Raw genomic sequence first — 14909 nt, 5'->3', positions numbered from 1 at the left:
AGCATGTTTTGGACCTAGGGCTGTGCACGTGGGCACATGGGCTGTGAGTACACAGATGAGTAGAGAAGAACTACTGTCCTGTAGAGATATGTCAGACTGATGTGTATACAGTCCTGCCAATTGGGCAGAAAATGGAATTGGTTGGGTCTTATAAAAGGATGAAGCAAAAATAAATAGCCTGAGTTAACGTCAGAGGTATGCATGCCTTGCGCTAAGTAAGGTTCTAACATCATCACTGCATGTTGTCTCCTCTCAGCCTAGTAACATAATCTGCTGAGCTCTGCAAACAAAGAGCTGGCAGAGATCATGAGAAAGGGTGACCCAAGAGCACAAGTATAAAAGTATAAAAGCAGTGACCAATTCCCCCCCAATACCCTTCTTTAAATGGGTATTTGTTTCTGGGACCAGAGATTCAGCCAGTCCGGTGACCTTAGCTCAAAAGACACTGACTGCTTAACTTCGTTCTCACTGGCTTTGATATACCTCACATCTGTCTAGATTCCTGTGCATATGAATGGCTGTGCATCAAGGATGGTTTGGAAATTTCAAAGTGGCCTGAAGTTATGCATTTGTTTAATGAGTACCCAGAAAGTACCCCAGGCACTGCTCTCAACATCTGGGATAGGTTGGAGACAAAGTCTATACTCTCATGGAGCTTATATTCTTTATTCTAAACAATAAACAGGTCCACAAAGAAGTAGGATTCGGGATAGTGATTACTGTTAACATTGAAACAAAATACAGGATAATGGGTTACAGAGTAACTTGGGAGGCAGGGACCACTTAGAAAGAGTGATAGAGCAGGCATCTCTCTTGAGCTGGGATTCCCTCTGCTTCCCAAAATGAAGAAACAAGCGTTGTGAACATGTGGGAAAGGCACATTCTAGGCAAAGGGAACAGATCTCTGCCAGTGGAACTACAGTCCAGAAAGGAGTGGCAAGAGAGAAGAAGATGCTCTTGGAGGGAGGAGCAATCCTTGCAGAGCATCTGTCAATCCTTGCAGAGTGCCACAATGGAACTCAGACACAGTTTGGAGGGTTGGGCATGGGCACAGGGATGGGCCTTTAAGTGGGAAGGAACTCCATTCTAAGAGCCTTCATGCTGCAGAGCATGTCCTGGACCATGCTGGGGCAGTGCCTGTCTGGGTGGCAGCTAATCGGGGACAAAACTAGAGGTGACTAGATTAGAGGAAGCTGTCTGAATATGATCTGTGCCATTTCTTACTGTGGAATTTGATTTGAAAACTGCCAGTAACAATCTTTTCTTGGAAGTAGGCAGGGATAGATAATATAAATAAATATAATCTAAAAGCAAAAACAGGACTGAAAATCAAATCTTCCAGCAAAAGGCAGTGAAATCAGGGCTTCAAATCAAATCTTCAGGTCTAGAGGAAGTTCAAAGCAATTACGGAACAGCATCCACAGCAGAGCGGCGGTACAGAGAGAAGTTTGGTCATGGACCCATTAGAGGTCTCAGCTTGGTTTGTCTTAGTACTAGAATGTAAAACATGGCAGTGGGCTTCAGAAAACCAGAATCCAAACAGTCACTTACAGGTTATTTTTAAAAGGCACCTGAATTAGCATGTCTAAACTACTTGAGTCTTCCTAGCATCTCTTTATCCCACTCCCACAACCTTCAGGTAATAGTGTTTGATTTTCTTTCCATGGGGTGGATACCTAACAGGACCCCCAACCCAGGGACCAAGTAATGAAACTAAACAGCAGGCACCTGATTTTAGCTGAACAAATCTCAGTCTGTCTCCAGGAATTTGAAACCAGCACAGGAATTTGAAACCTCAGCAAAGAGGTAGAAAAAGGTTAGGAACTGAGTTCTAGTTGGATGGCATTCCAGAGAGAGGGTACAGAGAGCCCTGTTGTGGAGTTCCCACCTAATTCATTTTCCCGATAGATACTTGGTTAGTTGGCTCTATTGATTTCAGAAGTTGCTGAGAGCAGAAAAATTTTTAGCAAATATCATGATCAATGTTTATAAATGTCATCCTGCATCTGAACAACAGACTTGAGGGCAGGATACATAACCCCCAAATTACTCGAAAGCAATGGAACACTGGGTAAAACACAAAAGATACAATGTAAAAGCAGGAAAGCTTGTGGCCAAGACACAATTACCTGGATATCAAACACAGGGATGGTCAGGCCACCTAGAGGTAGGGCAACATTTTATGCCGAAAGCACATTCAGTTCATTTGCAAATATTTATCAAAATACCTACCCTATGCCAGAAACCTACCCTATTCTATTGTCAGTAGCTGGAAATACAGTAGTAAACAGGGGAGAAAAGGTCCTTACTCTCTTCAGGTTTCCATTTTTAGACTTTGACTCAATAGAAATTTTGCCTACATACTTTCTCTGTCAATTATTGGACATAGAGTTTCCACCTGATAAGCATATGATCTACAAACTTCAGAGTAGTCAAGCTAACTGGAAATCCCTCAGGGATACTGTTTTAGAGACAAATTCCAGCTTCAGGTATTCATTCTGATGGGAATGGAAATGGAAAGCAAAGGAAAGTTCCCAAACTTGAGTAAAAAGAGGACATGGTAATAATATGGCAATAATAATATGGCTTTATCTCGGAAGTCTGATTCTGGGAGGTATGAGAACCAGGTCTTTGCAATATAAACGAATGCTGTATATCAGGGGTAAAGGAGACCATGGCAAATTTAACCCTCTGCCCAGTTTTCCAAGTATTATTGGAATACAGACACACTCATTGGTTTACATATTGTTTATTGTTTTCCTGTTAAAAAGCAAAGTTTAATAGTGACAGAAGATTGTACGGACTACAAAGCCTGAAATATTTAATATCTGAACCTTGTTATAGAAAGTTTGTCAACTCATACCTTGAGAAATTCTCAGATAGGCTATCTAATGCTCTCATGAAAGCTCCTTCTGCTTCTGCATTTTAATATTTTTTCAAAGAAATTAATTTTAATTTAATACTAAGAGACAGAAAACTCCATAACTGGTCAAGCACAGATACCCAAGGAAACATAAAAAGAATCCTTGCAAATTATAGTAGCTTAAAATCAATGATTGTTTTTTGATTCTCTAGTTTAAAGAAATAACATACTTGTTTTAGAAAACAATGAGCATTTATAAAAGTACTACCAATTAGCAATACATAGAGATTACCTTGATTAAATTTCTGACATATATCCTCGTAGTCCTCCTTATAATTGGTTTATTAAATTCAAGAAGATACTTATGTAGGTGATACAATTTTATTCTCAAAGTTGATGTTACCTATAATTCATTAGTTCTAGAATAAATAAAATGAGTAATACACCTATAAGTGCTGAAGTCTCCCCCAATAAACTGAGCTATACACTGGAAGGGACTGTAACTCTTACTCATTTTAATTTTCACAGAAAGCAGGATCCAACCTGGTATTTAGTCAGGACTCATAAAATGTTGATAGAATGAATGATAAAGAAAGCTACTAGACAATTATGTTTCTACATAGGTCTTACTCGTGGGAACTTTGTGAATTGCCCTCATTCATGAAGTACAATGTGGTTCCATTAGGTTGTTACTATTGAACACCTACACACTTTCTCTTGCTTTGATGAGCTCCTTGTTAGATGTGTCACCCTTTAAAATGTGTTTTTTCCCTTGCTAATGTAAGTTTTTCAAGGTCAACCCACAGTTTCCTAAAATAATAATATCTCTGGTGTTTCCCAGAAATAGCATATACAAATAGGACATTTATAAATGGTTCTTTGGGGATGCCTGGGTGGCTCAGTTGGTGAAGCAGCTGCCTTCGGCTCAGATCATGATCCCAGCGTCCTGGGATCAAGTCCCGCATCGGGCTCCTTGCTCCGCAGGGAGCCTGCTTCTCCCTCTGCCTCTGCCTGCCATTCTGTCTGCCTGTGCTTGTTCTCTTGCCCTCTCTCTCTGATAAATAAATAAAATCTTAAAATAAAATAAAATAAAATAAAATGGTTCTTTGATTTGTGAGATTTGTACTTGATGGTGAATAACAGTGAGAAGTTCCCAAATTTGAACATGAGAATGCTATGCTCTTCTCCAGAATGAAAATGGCAGAATATTATAATAAGTTATCACTCTTCCTCAGTCAACACTGTAACTCTGTCGATACATAGATCCCATACACGTAAGTAGTCCTCTGAACAAAAATCTTCTCAGCTCTTTCTCCTGGGTTTTGATTTGGTCACACTGGCCCCTGAAGTAAAACTAGAAGTTACAAAATCTTGGTGGTCATCAATGGAAAAACTCCAAGATCACCACAACTATGCTTGGGTTTGAATCAATAGAGAATAGGTTAATATAAAGGTTGAGGGAATGGCTGGGTGATGAAGAATCACAAATAAAAATCTGGAATAAGACAGATACCAAAGGTAACAATGATCTCATCTTTTTAAACACATATAGTATGACAATACAGAAATATGCTTTAAATTTACTTTGGTATCACCTGTTTCCCACCAGGTCTGGAGCAGTCTGGAGACTCTGTGGAGATGAAAAATAACCAAACACTTTGAAAATAAAGATAACTCAAGAATCATCAAGCAAAGATGAGAAAATACCATTAACCTAATTGTATTTTCTCATCTTTACAGATTCCATTCATTCATCATTCATGAATTGAATTTTTGTGAGAAATAAATATTGGTTTCTAGCCAGGCTCTTTGCTAATCTTTTGGGATAAAAGAGACATCATATCCATCCTCATGGAGTTTATAATCTAACCAGGAAAAGAGATATTTAAAAATTACTCCTCCTAATGACTAAAACTAAAACAATTTGAATATCATAATAAGTAAAATAGTGTCGGATTATAACACAAAGAGAAAAACAGGAATATAAAAGAAGACATAGCAAACACTTCACACATATTACAAAAGGTTTTGTTAAGAAAAGAAAAAGGAAACATTTAAATAAAATGGACAAATTCCTAGAAAGGGAAAGCATATGAAATTGATACATGAATAACTAAGAAAATATGAACAAGTATGTAACCATTTAAAAAACTGAATTCATAATTAAAATTTTTTCCACAAAGAAAAGTCCAGACTTTATCAGTAAACTGTACCAAAAAATTAAAGAAGAAATAACATTAAATTCTTCCAGAAATAGAAAATTTAGGGAACACTGACCAACTCATTATGTAGATATAGATCTCTTTTACCAACTCTAATTAGAGGATTCCAAGACATGAAAACTGTAAACTAGTTTCATTCATGAACACAGAAAAAAAAAATCAGAAAATAGAAGAACTGAAATCCAGACAAAAATAAAAAGGCTAGCTTCAATTTCTTTCTTTAGTTATAGGGATATTCTAATTAAAACCCAAACCATATTCCCATTGGCATAGCTAAAATTACAAAGCCTGATGACACCAAGTATTGATAAGGAAACAGAGGCACCAGTCCTCTCATGCAATGCCAGTAAGACTATGAACTGGTACAACCACTCTGGAAAACTGTTTGACATTGAGTACTAAATTTCAGTGGACTCGTACACTATGCCATGACAAGTCATAAGGTTAAAAACAGTATTCCTCAAGGTCCATGAACAGGAACATTCTATCAGAGTTACTCATGATTGGTCAGAATTGGAGTACAGTGGGTCTGATACAGGGATGGAGTGGATACTACAGAGCAATGAAAATTAACAAACTCAACTTAAAAACAACACTGTGGATGAATCTCACAAACATGGCGTGAAAAGTCTGGTCACCAGAAAAAGTATACCAGGTCGTTACATATATGTGTCATATGAAAACAGGCAAAATGAAATGAGATCAATAGAAATCAAAGCAGAGGTTACTTATAAGGAGGAGGGCAGAACAGGGACTGGGAGGGCACCTGAGATGGCCACATTACAAAGTGTGTCATCTGCAGGATTATAACTAGATGTTCACTGAGTACTTTTCTCCATGTGGGTTTTACGCCATTAAAAAAAAGTGAAAACAACCAAAAAAGGGGTCCTGACTTTTACCAGCACATTTTAATAACAATAATAAGGTGAACCTGGTATCTGAATAATTTTTATTATTGTGGTATATATAAAGGATAGATGAGAACAGGAAGCCTAGATATGTGAAAAAGGGTAAGAGGCTGCAACAAATAATCTATTCATCAGGGACAGATCAAATGCTGGAGGGTGACTGTGGATATGGAATTGCTAGAACATTATTACTTGAAAAGTTAAGATATATCGTTTTACAAAAAAAATTTACGATTTCCAGCCTATTCTTTTTTAAAGCTAAGATTAGATGCTTTAAACTCTGAGGTTTCTGATAGATACATAGATAGATAAATAGGTAGGTAGGTAGGTAGATTGATAGGTAGAATTAAATGATGAGCAGACTGATAGTATTAAATGATAATTCTAACTACTCTGTCAAACAAAACTACCTCTTAATATAGTGACCATGAGCACATTACTCCACTTCTCCAGGCCTCAGTTTTTTTCATCCTAATATAACACTTGGGAGGAATAAATAAGATAATCTAAGTAAGATGTTTAGCACAACAGCCCTTACTGTGAGCTATCATCATCATCATCATCAGATAAAACTGAATAGAGTTGTATTAAACAGTTTTAGTATCATAAATAATCTTTAAGTCAAATAATTCAATTTAATCAAAATGTATTGCTTTTTCTTAAACAAAACAAGTCACAAGCATTCAAACATTACTGTTTGAATCGACCCTTAGCCAGCCTTCATCTGTACTTTGTAAGCAATAAATGGGCAAGGAGTCTTGTTTTCCCCCCCTAAAAGACTGCTTTTGGTAAAATTCTTCAATTCCACTTAATCCTGTTGTTGGACAATACTGATAAGCTCCCCAAATAAAACAAATCACAGATGATTTGGTTTTGGTTGATTGGGGAACAAAAATCAAACAAGAAAATACATTTTTTTCCTAAAGGATTAAGAAAAACATTGTCAGTAATGTAATGAAAATGATACTAAAATAACTGGGGCAATGTCTCTTTAGATGCTATCCTAGAGCTACTACTAGTAGGCACTGTCACTCCTAAAAGGTGACAGTTCCAGTTTAGATTTGCCCATAAAAAAATAAAATGAGAGAAAATGCAGTTACTTTGTCTAGTACCAACTGAGGTGTTATTTTTATATAATAAAAAATCGGAATCCCATAATCTGATAGCACAGACCTTAACATGGCTGCTAACCAGATCATGTGCAAATGTCCTATAACTAGGTTCCAATTTTGTAAACCTTTTAGGAAATATTGGACTTAACCAAAACTTCTTGAGCTTTTTTGGTCTTTTGCGTTCATTGTAAACAAAATATTTAGAAATCCTTCAGTTACAGAAGAATCATTTGCATTGAGTGTCCTCTTTTTTATCACTTTAATTTATACTTTACTAAAATTACCAGGGTCTGCCTAACAGACAGAAAAATAATAAAAAAAATTTATTTTTAAATTTCATCAATTTTGTAATTTTATAGGATCAATCTGTGTCAAGAAAAGATCATTTACATTCTACAAATCAATTTGGTTTTGATTTCCAGCATTTAATCAAGAACTTAGGACTCAAAATTTTTTCTGACCACAAAGTCCCTGTGTGTCTGAGAGAAGTGTATGTGTATATTTATACTCACACACACACACACACACACACACACACACACCCCTTTTTGTTAGACTCTGTCTTGACTTTGTTATTCTTTTCCACAGCTAATAGAGTTCCCCACAGAAAGAGTGCCACTAATTTAATTTTCTCTTTTGGCTTTTTCACTCTTCTCTAGAAACCATTGTTTATTTTCCAGAGTCCATTAAACAGGTTGAGTTGAAATGTTAGTCACAGTAGAGCGTTCATTTGTTTTTATTTTAGAATTTATCTGCTCAACCTACTTTACAAGAAAACGTAGTAGCCTTTCTCTCTTTTTCTATTAGTTAAGGAAAATCCACTCTTGACACCATAGAATGAAGCTGAAAACCATAAAACACAGAAACATAGGAACTTTGCCCCTCCCAAGTGCAGCTGTCATATACTATCATTCCACATAATTCCATATAATTGAACAAATAATTGTTTACTCTGCCCTGCATCCAAGCCAATTGTCAAAAGCTTTGTTCCCTTTATTATTTCCCTGCAAGCACCAGTGCTAGTGGTATTATGTGGCTAGAATTAGACTTGTGCGCATAGACTACTCCGATTATCAGAAGCAAACATAAAGTAGAATCCTTTCACATTAACTTCATCATAAGCAGTGTGCAAACTTAAAGATCTGAAATATTTTGATAGAGGAAAATCTATGTGGTTTGAAGATTCTGTAGGTTTGATGACTGCCTTTCTCAAGTATAAGGATTGGAAGATAGGCTGTAAGATAACAAGCAGGCAATTTCCTTTCATTTTAATAAGGAAGTTATACAATGCAGCCCAAGGGGGCACACCATCCTCAGAGAACTCTATTAGGCTTCAACACAATCCCCCAAATCTATACTCGTAAATGTTATTTTGTAATTTGAACACCGTGAAAATTAAATCAGCACCCTAGGCGGGCTGACTCACTGGCAAGGAAGCAAAAATTGGAGGCCAAGGGCCATTTTCTATGGTTACCATTAGTCAAGTATAGTCAGTAAAATGAAGCTTATCTTAACTGTTAAAAACAAAAAACAACAAAACAAAACAAAACAAAAACCTGCCTCTCCAAAAAACAATGTCCACAAAAAAACTTGAAAAGTAAACCATTTGAGGATGTATACTACCAAAAGGCAATTTTATTTATCTGTTCAGCATTTTCTTAGACAATTTTTTACTATCTCAATATTAAATTTTGCTTCCTCCGCAATTTCTAGAATATCTTTTTAAAATCATCTGGGAGCAAAAGAGTTAATTCTTAACCCTTTAATATCTAAGTAATCTGTTATGATATAGTAGGAAGTAACTGACCTTAGGCACATGCAGCTAAGGAGAAAAAGGAATCTGGGGTCTTCTGTAAGCCGTAAAATAAATACGGAGAGGTAGAAAGGCCCAAAGACACACCTAACCAACCTGAAAGTCTTGCTCAGCTGAGAACCTTACTTCTTAGCATCATGCCAGCTCCTAACAGCAATCCCTTGCAGTAGCCCATGGCAGAACTGGGTCAGGCATGTCTTGGTCAAAATTGGTGCTGACCACAGCTTTAACTAATAGCCTGGGAAAGAAAGTTACCCTCTTATGCTCAATTCAACTCCAAAGAAACCAAAGAAACAGGATGAGGTCTGGCTTTACCAAGGAAGAAATACAGCAGCAGCCAGAGAACAGTACTTACAGTAGGCATTTTTTAAAATAATGAGTTTACATGGAACTCCATTTTTCTTTCATTGATCAAAAGTATTAGGGGGCACCTGGGTGGCTCAGTGGGTTGGGCCTCTGCCTTCGGCTCAGGTCGTGATCCCATCATGACTTGAGCCAAAGGCAGAGGCTTTAACCCACTGAGCCACCCAGGCACCCCTTCTTTGTGGAAAGATTTTTAATCTTTTTTATTAATTATTTTTATTAACATCTTATGTATTATTAGCCCCAGGGGTACAGGTCTGTGAATCATCAGGCTTACATACTTCACAGCACTTACCATATCACATACCCTCCCCAATGTCCATAACATAACCACCTTCTCCACTCCCCTCTTCCCCCCAGCAACCCTCAGTTAATTTTGTAAGAGTAAGACTCTCTTATAGTTTATCTTCCTCCCGATCCCATCCTGTTTCATTTTTTCCTTCCCTACCCTCCAAAACCCCACTCTGCCTCTCAAATTCCTCATATTAGGGAGATCATATGATCATTGTCTTTCTCTGATTGATTTATTTCGGTCAGCAAAATACTCTCTAGTTCCATCCATGTCATTGTAATGGCAAAAGTGAGTAAGGTCTGTTGGAGTAGGAAAGTCAGGTTTAGTAAGAAAACATCCTTCATGGGAGTGGCAAACATGAGCCAAGATCTTTGGTCCTCTCTCTGTTACTGATTTGGGTAGAGGCCAAGGGTTTAATAGATATTAATTTGAAGTTTTGGCCAACTAAATAACAAATATCTTTCTTTTTTTTTAGATTTTATTTATTTATTTGACAGAGAGAGATTACAAGTAGGCAGAGAGGCAGGCAGAGAGAGAGGAGGAAGCAGGCTCCCTACTGAGCAGAGAGCCCGATGCAGGACTCGATCCCAGGACCCTGAAATCATGATCTGAGCATAAGGCAGCGGCTTAACCCACTGAGCCACCCAGGTGCCCCAACAAATATCTTTTTATTTCAAGATATTCTTTTGCTACTCTCAGTCATGAGGTAGAAGACGGCAGTAAGAAACCAATATTCAGTCAAAAGGATTGGCTATGAGCTTTTCAGTCAGTCCAGTCTTTGTAAATTTGTATCCCATCCTTACAAAGACAGTAAATCTTACTTGCTCTAGGAAAAAACCAAAAAGGATATTTAAAATATTAGCAGGTTAGTTAGTACTAGTATTATCACAAAGTGATGTGAATTCTATATTTATTGATATAGTTTGGAGTTCACATAATTAGGGGGCTTTTCAGTTTCCTAGTAACCATTTTCTTTCAGAAACATTAGCCATATTTCCCATATGTGAATTTAAGTTATCAAGCCTCAAAGAGCTCTCCTCTCGCTCATTCGACAGGACTCTTCCTAGTTACATTTTTCATTTCAGTATATTCTTTTGATCATTTTCTGCAGAAAGTCACGGTCAAACATCCACATTTTAGTTACTGGCACCCCAACAATGACAGGGTGACTGCTCCTTTTGATAATGTAACACTTCCCTGGGGCAGAATGCCAAAGATTTGTCAGCACAACCGCACCTCCTCTTTGATGGCGAAGCAGCAAATGTCACAACACAACAAATGTGATTCAGCCCTAACATTTTTATAAAACCCAACCCCATCCGAGGCAAGTCTGCCCATATACAACCTCCAAGTGAGAGAAAGAGCACCGTACTCTTCAGTGTCCGCGTGGGCATCTATGTCTACACATAGGTCCTATTGAGCCCCCCCCACCACACACACGAATTTAGAAATTCTTACCACCTGAAAATCTGTGAGTTCAAACACACGGGGGCCAGTTTAGCAATACGTTTGACCAGTCAATAAAATGGAGTTCTTTGTAAACTTAGTATTTTTTTTTTTAAACTTACCAATGCCTTAACGAGGATATCAAATTCAGTTGGTAGGAAAGAAAATTACTTAGAGCAGAGTTTTATAACATCTAGTTATGAGACCATCAAGGCCCAAATGCAAAAGTCAACCAATTTGTAAATATGATGGGTCACTTGCACAGAGGCAAGCAGTCACTATCAGAAAGAAACAATGAAAAGCCTAAGAATAATGAGAATATTATAAATTGTAATATTTACAATTTATTAATTATAAATTAATAAATTAATTGTAAATTAATCATTAATTTATTAATTTACAATTAAATATTGTAATATTTAAAGCCATTGTTTGGCAATTAATTTTAGAAGTTAAAATTTCAAAAACAGGGCCACCTGGGTGGCTCAGTGGGTTAAAGCCTCTGCCTTCAGCTTGGGTCATGATCCCAGGGTGCTGGGATGGAGCCCCACATTGGGCTCTCAGCTCAGCAGGGAACCTACTTCTTCCTCTCTCTCTGCCTGCCTCTCTGTCTACCTGTGATCTCTGTCAAATAAATAAATAAAATAAAATAAAATTCAAAAGCAATTACCTTCATAATGTCCCCCAAATTTTACTCCGTAACTCATTCCTTGAAACAAACGCCTTTTCCTTTTCACTTAATGGCTAATCTTTCTATTTTATCTGAAATTAAAAGGTAAGGCAGTAGAAATTGAGGGGGTGAAGAGTAAACCGTTCACTCAACATACTATAGGAAAAGTGGTTGCAGACGGCACACATATCTGGGGGTCTGGAAAAAAACAAAGCAACTCAAACCAAAACAAACACGGGTATTCTCTCCTTGTTCATTAGAGAAGGGGGAAGATGAGGCGTGGATGTCTGAACTAATCAGAACCTCTGAGACTCCATGATAATCTGCAAGGAATCCTGGGAAAGGAAGTCTCATTTTTCCTACTAGTTCAAGATCTCAAGAAGCGTGGGCACTTGAGCTGTTCTGCCACCTGGCCATCACATAAAACCTGAGCACGAAGCCAACACTGTAGTTCTCAAACAGCGGCTGAAGAACACCCAGCACCAGTTCTGTGACTGGAATACAGCTCTATCTGAAGCAGGTTCCACAAGCTCCAGGATTTTTGTTTCTGTGAGCATATTCTTTTTTTTTTTAATTGATTTTTAAAATTTTTTTATAAACATATAATGTATTTTTATCCCCAGGGGTACAGGTCTGTGACTCACCAGGTTTACACACGTCACAGCACTCACCATAGCACATACCCTTCCCAATGTCCATAACCCCACCACCCTCTCCCTAACCCCTACCCCAGGTCCCCCCTCAGTTTGTTTTGTGACATTCAGAGTCTCTTATGGTTTGTCTCCCTCCTGAGCCATATTCTTTTAACTTCAGTCAGTGCGCGCGGGACATTTTAAAATCTGTCATCAAAGAGAGGAAATGGCCCATCACTCCATATTCCATTTAAAATCTGAAAAGCGATTTTGACGGATTTAGGTGAGGCACTTTAGCAATACTTTAGACTCATCAACAAAATGCAGCTCTTTGTTGGCTCCGTATTTTTTAAAACTCACTGATGCCTTAACAAAAAGAGAAGGGGTTGTTAGTCCCATTTCATAATCATAGAATGAGACAAAGCGGAGAGAAGACCTAAGCAGAGTGGCCACATCGTCTGAAACTTAGTACAGTATCAGTCATAACCTTAGTTTCTAAAATCTGTCACCAGCTCCTTTTCAGGTTTGTGAATCTTAGGAATGAAAGTGGTGAATATATATGAGCTCAAGAGCTAAATATGATCTAAATAACAATAATGCCAGTGGGTTAACTATGTTATAGGATGACATTATCTCCACAAAACTTATTCTAGTTTGTCTATGCTTACTTCACAACAGATATCAATGCAGAAATGAAACGTGGGAGTTATGTTTATATAACACGTAATTACATTTTTATACCAAGGAAGTTTGGGATATAGAAACCCACAAATATTCATTAATAGGTTACACCTGCCTTACAGGTAAAAAAAAAAAAAAAAAAAACTGCTTCTGCTTTTAAGAATAATTTCTTTGCTTCTTTATTTTATCCTTTGGTTTCGTGTTTTCTGGTTATGGCTGACGTTTTCAAAGTTGACACTCATTGATGATAAAGGAAAATTTTAAAACAGCCAGGAAAACACTTTCTAAAGATGCTTTATGGCTCTCAGTAATCTAATTTGTGGGAAATGCAGAATGGAGCACCACAGAGTGCTTTTCAATAATTTATGGTGGAGATTCATCTCCTAAGTTTAGAAACATGATTTGTGACCCAACTGTGCTGTGAACCTATTTGTGTAATTAGACGGCTGGCTACAATCCTGAACCTGGCCCATTCTTCCTGCACACTCTTCTGGGGCTGCAATAGATTCCTGGAGCCATCCCTTAGAAAATGAATAAATGAAAACAGTTATTTATACTGTATTTTAAAAATTCTACTTACTACTAAAGCACAGAACTGGCTGGTAGATTTTCATTGTTAGAATTTTTCCTTCTGAGTTTAGAGGAGAAGAGATAAACACCAATACAAAATGATTTTGTTTTCATTTCATTTTCATGCTTGAATACTGCAGGATTTTTTGATCATGTAATGAAATCAATGTCCTGACTAAAAATTCACCTTAAATGGGAAAAGGGACTAAGAATATCACAGCATTTCTAGTTCTAGTATTTCATTGAGTGAGACTTAGCATTGAGAAAACTATTTTAAAAACTATTTTTAAAATAATCTTGAACTTAGAGTGAAAAAAGTCAGTTATTTATCTTTTTGTATTTACATGACTATTCTTAAGTTGTAGAATGCTAAGTTTCTTATAACAAACAGGAAGAGAGTTGGTCTTTTTCCTACATTCACTTCCACATCCCTCACTCTGTTTTATTATCCAAATTTTCATCTTTAAGTGAAACAAACAGGCATTCAGCTTTAAAAGAAGAAAAAGAAAAGGAAAAATCCAGACAACAGACAGCTGTGAATTATGTATGACCTGTGTCCTCAGGGACAATAAACTAGAAGAAATCAGTTAAGAAGAAACTAAATTCTGATGCCATCCTCCTCTATTTTTAGGTAAAAGAAAACTTTTAGTTTGAATATTTGTTGTCAGCAAGAACTAACATCCACAATGAAAATTTATTTATACTGTTCTATTTTATACAGTCACCAAAAAAATGATTATATTTAACCCAGTCATGAGATCAATGGAATTGTTAAAGTAAACTTGTATAATTAATTACCAAATGCCACTTTTTTTTTGGAAAAATGCTAAAAATAACAGCTACACAAGAGGCAGAAGGCAATTTTATTTAATCAGGAAATTAGTAAAGCGAGGTTCCTGCTACCCAAAGGTCGTCAAGTGAGTAATAAGTAAAGTATAAGAATAAAATTTCATTTTGCCCTAGCAATTTATATTTTTAAACTGTTTTCATGAATATATTCCGTTGGACTTAATGTAACATAAAAAAGGATCTGGGAGTAAAAGCCCAAATACTTGGGTTTGACTTCCAATTCTACTGGCTTTGTGAACTTGAGCAACTAATTTAAATCTTCTGAGCCACAGATGCCTAAAATGGAAAGTGGAGGCAATACCTGACCTATTTATATTACCAAGTTAAGTATCTGAAAACATAGCACTTTGCAAATTGTAAAGCATTATTCATATATAAAATACTGCTATTATAAAATTTTTTTAAAGCTTTAATCTCGAAACTGTAGCGACCCATCTAAAATTAGGCAGTTAATTACACTGCCCAAGGAGGGCTGCAATTCATCACGT

General features: G+C 36.9%; 1 protein-coding gene across 13 annotated transcripts in view; it reads right to left on the bottom strand.

Moving 5' to 3' along the window:
- The window catches only part of HDAC9 (histone deacetylase 9), a 924856-nt gene that overhangs the window by 557968 nt on the left and 351979 nt on the right, over window positions 1–14909 (bottom strand). Inside the window, exon 2 of one of the 13 annotated variants that reach the window (XM_045062757.1) lies at window positions 4448–4493. The exons of the other annotated variants lie outside the window; for them this stretch is intronic. The gene's annotated coding sequence lies outside the window, so the exon portion shown is untranslated. The remainder of the gene's footprint in view (window positions 1–4447; window positions 4494–14909) is intronic. 13 annotated transcript variants of the gene reach the window in all.

The sequence above is a fragment of the Mustela putorius genome, unplaced genomic scaffold (assembly GCF_011764305.1).
Source record: "Mustela putorius furo isolate JIRA1106 unplaced genomic scaffold, ASM1176430v1.1 tig00003845_pilon_pilon_pilon, whole genome shotgun sequence".
Classification (NCBI taxonomy): domain Eukaryota; kingdom Metazoa; phylum Chordata; class Mammalia; order Carnivora; family Mustelidae; genus Mustela; species Mustela putorius.
The sequence above is the reverse complement of the archived record's forward strand: the minus strand, read 5'-3'. Positions and strand labels throughout refer to the sequence as shown.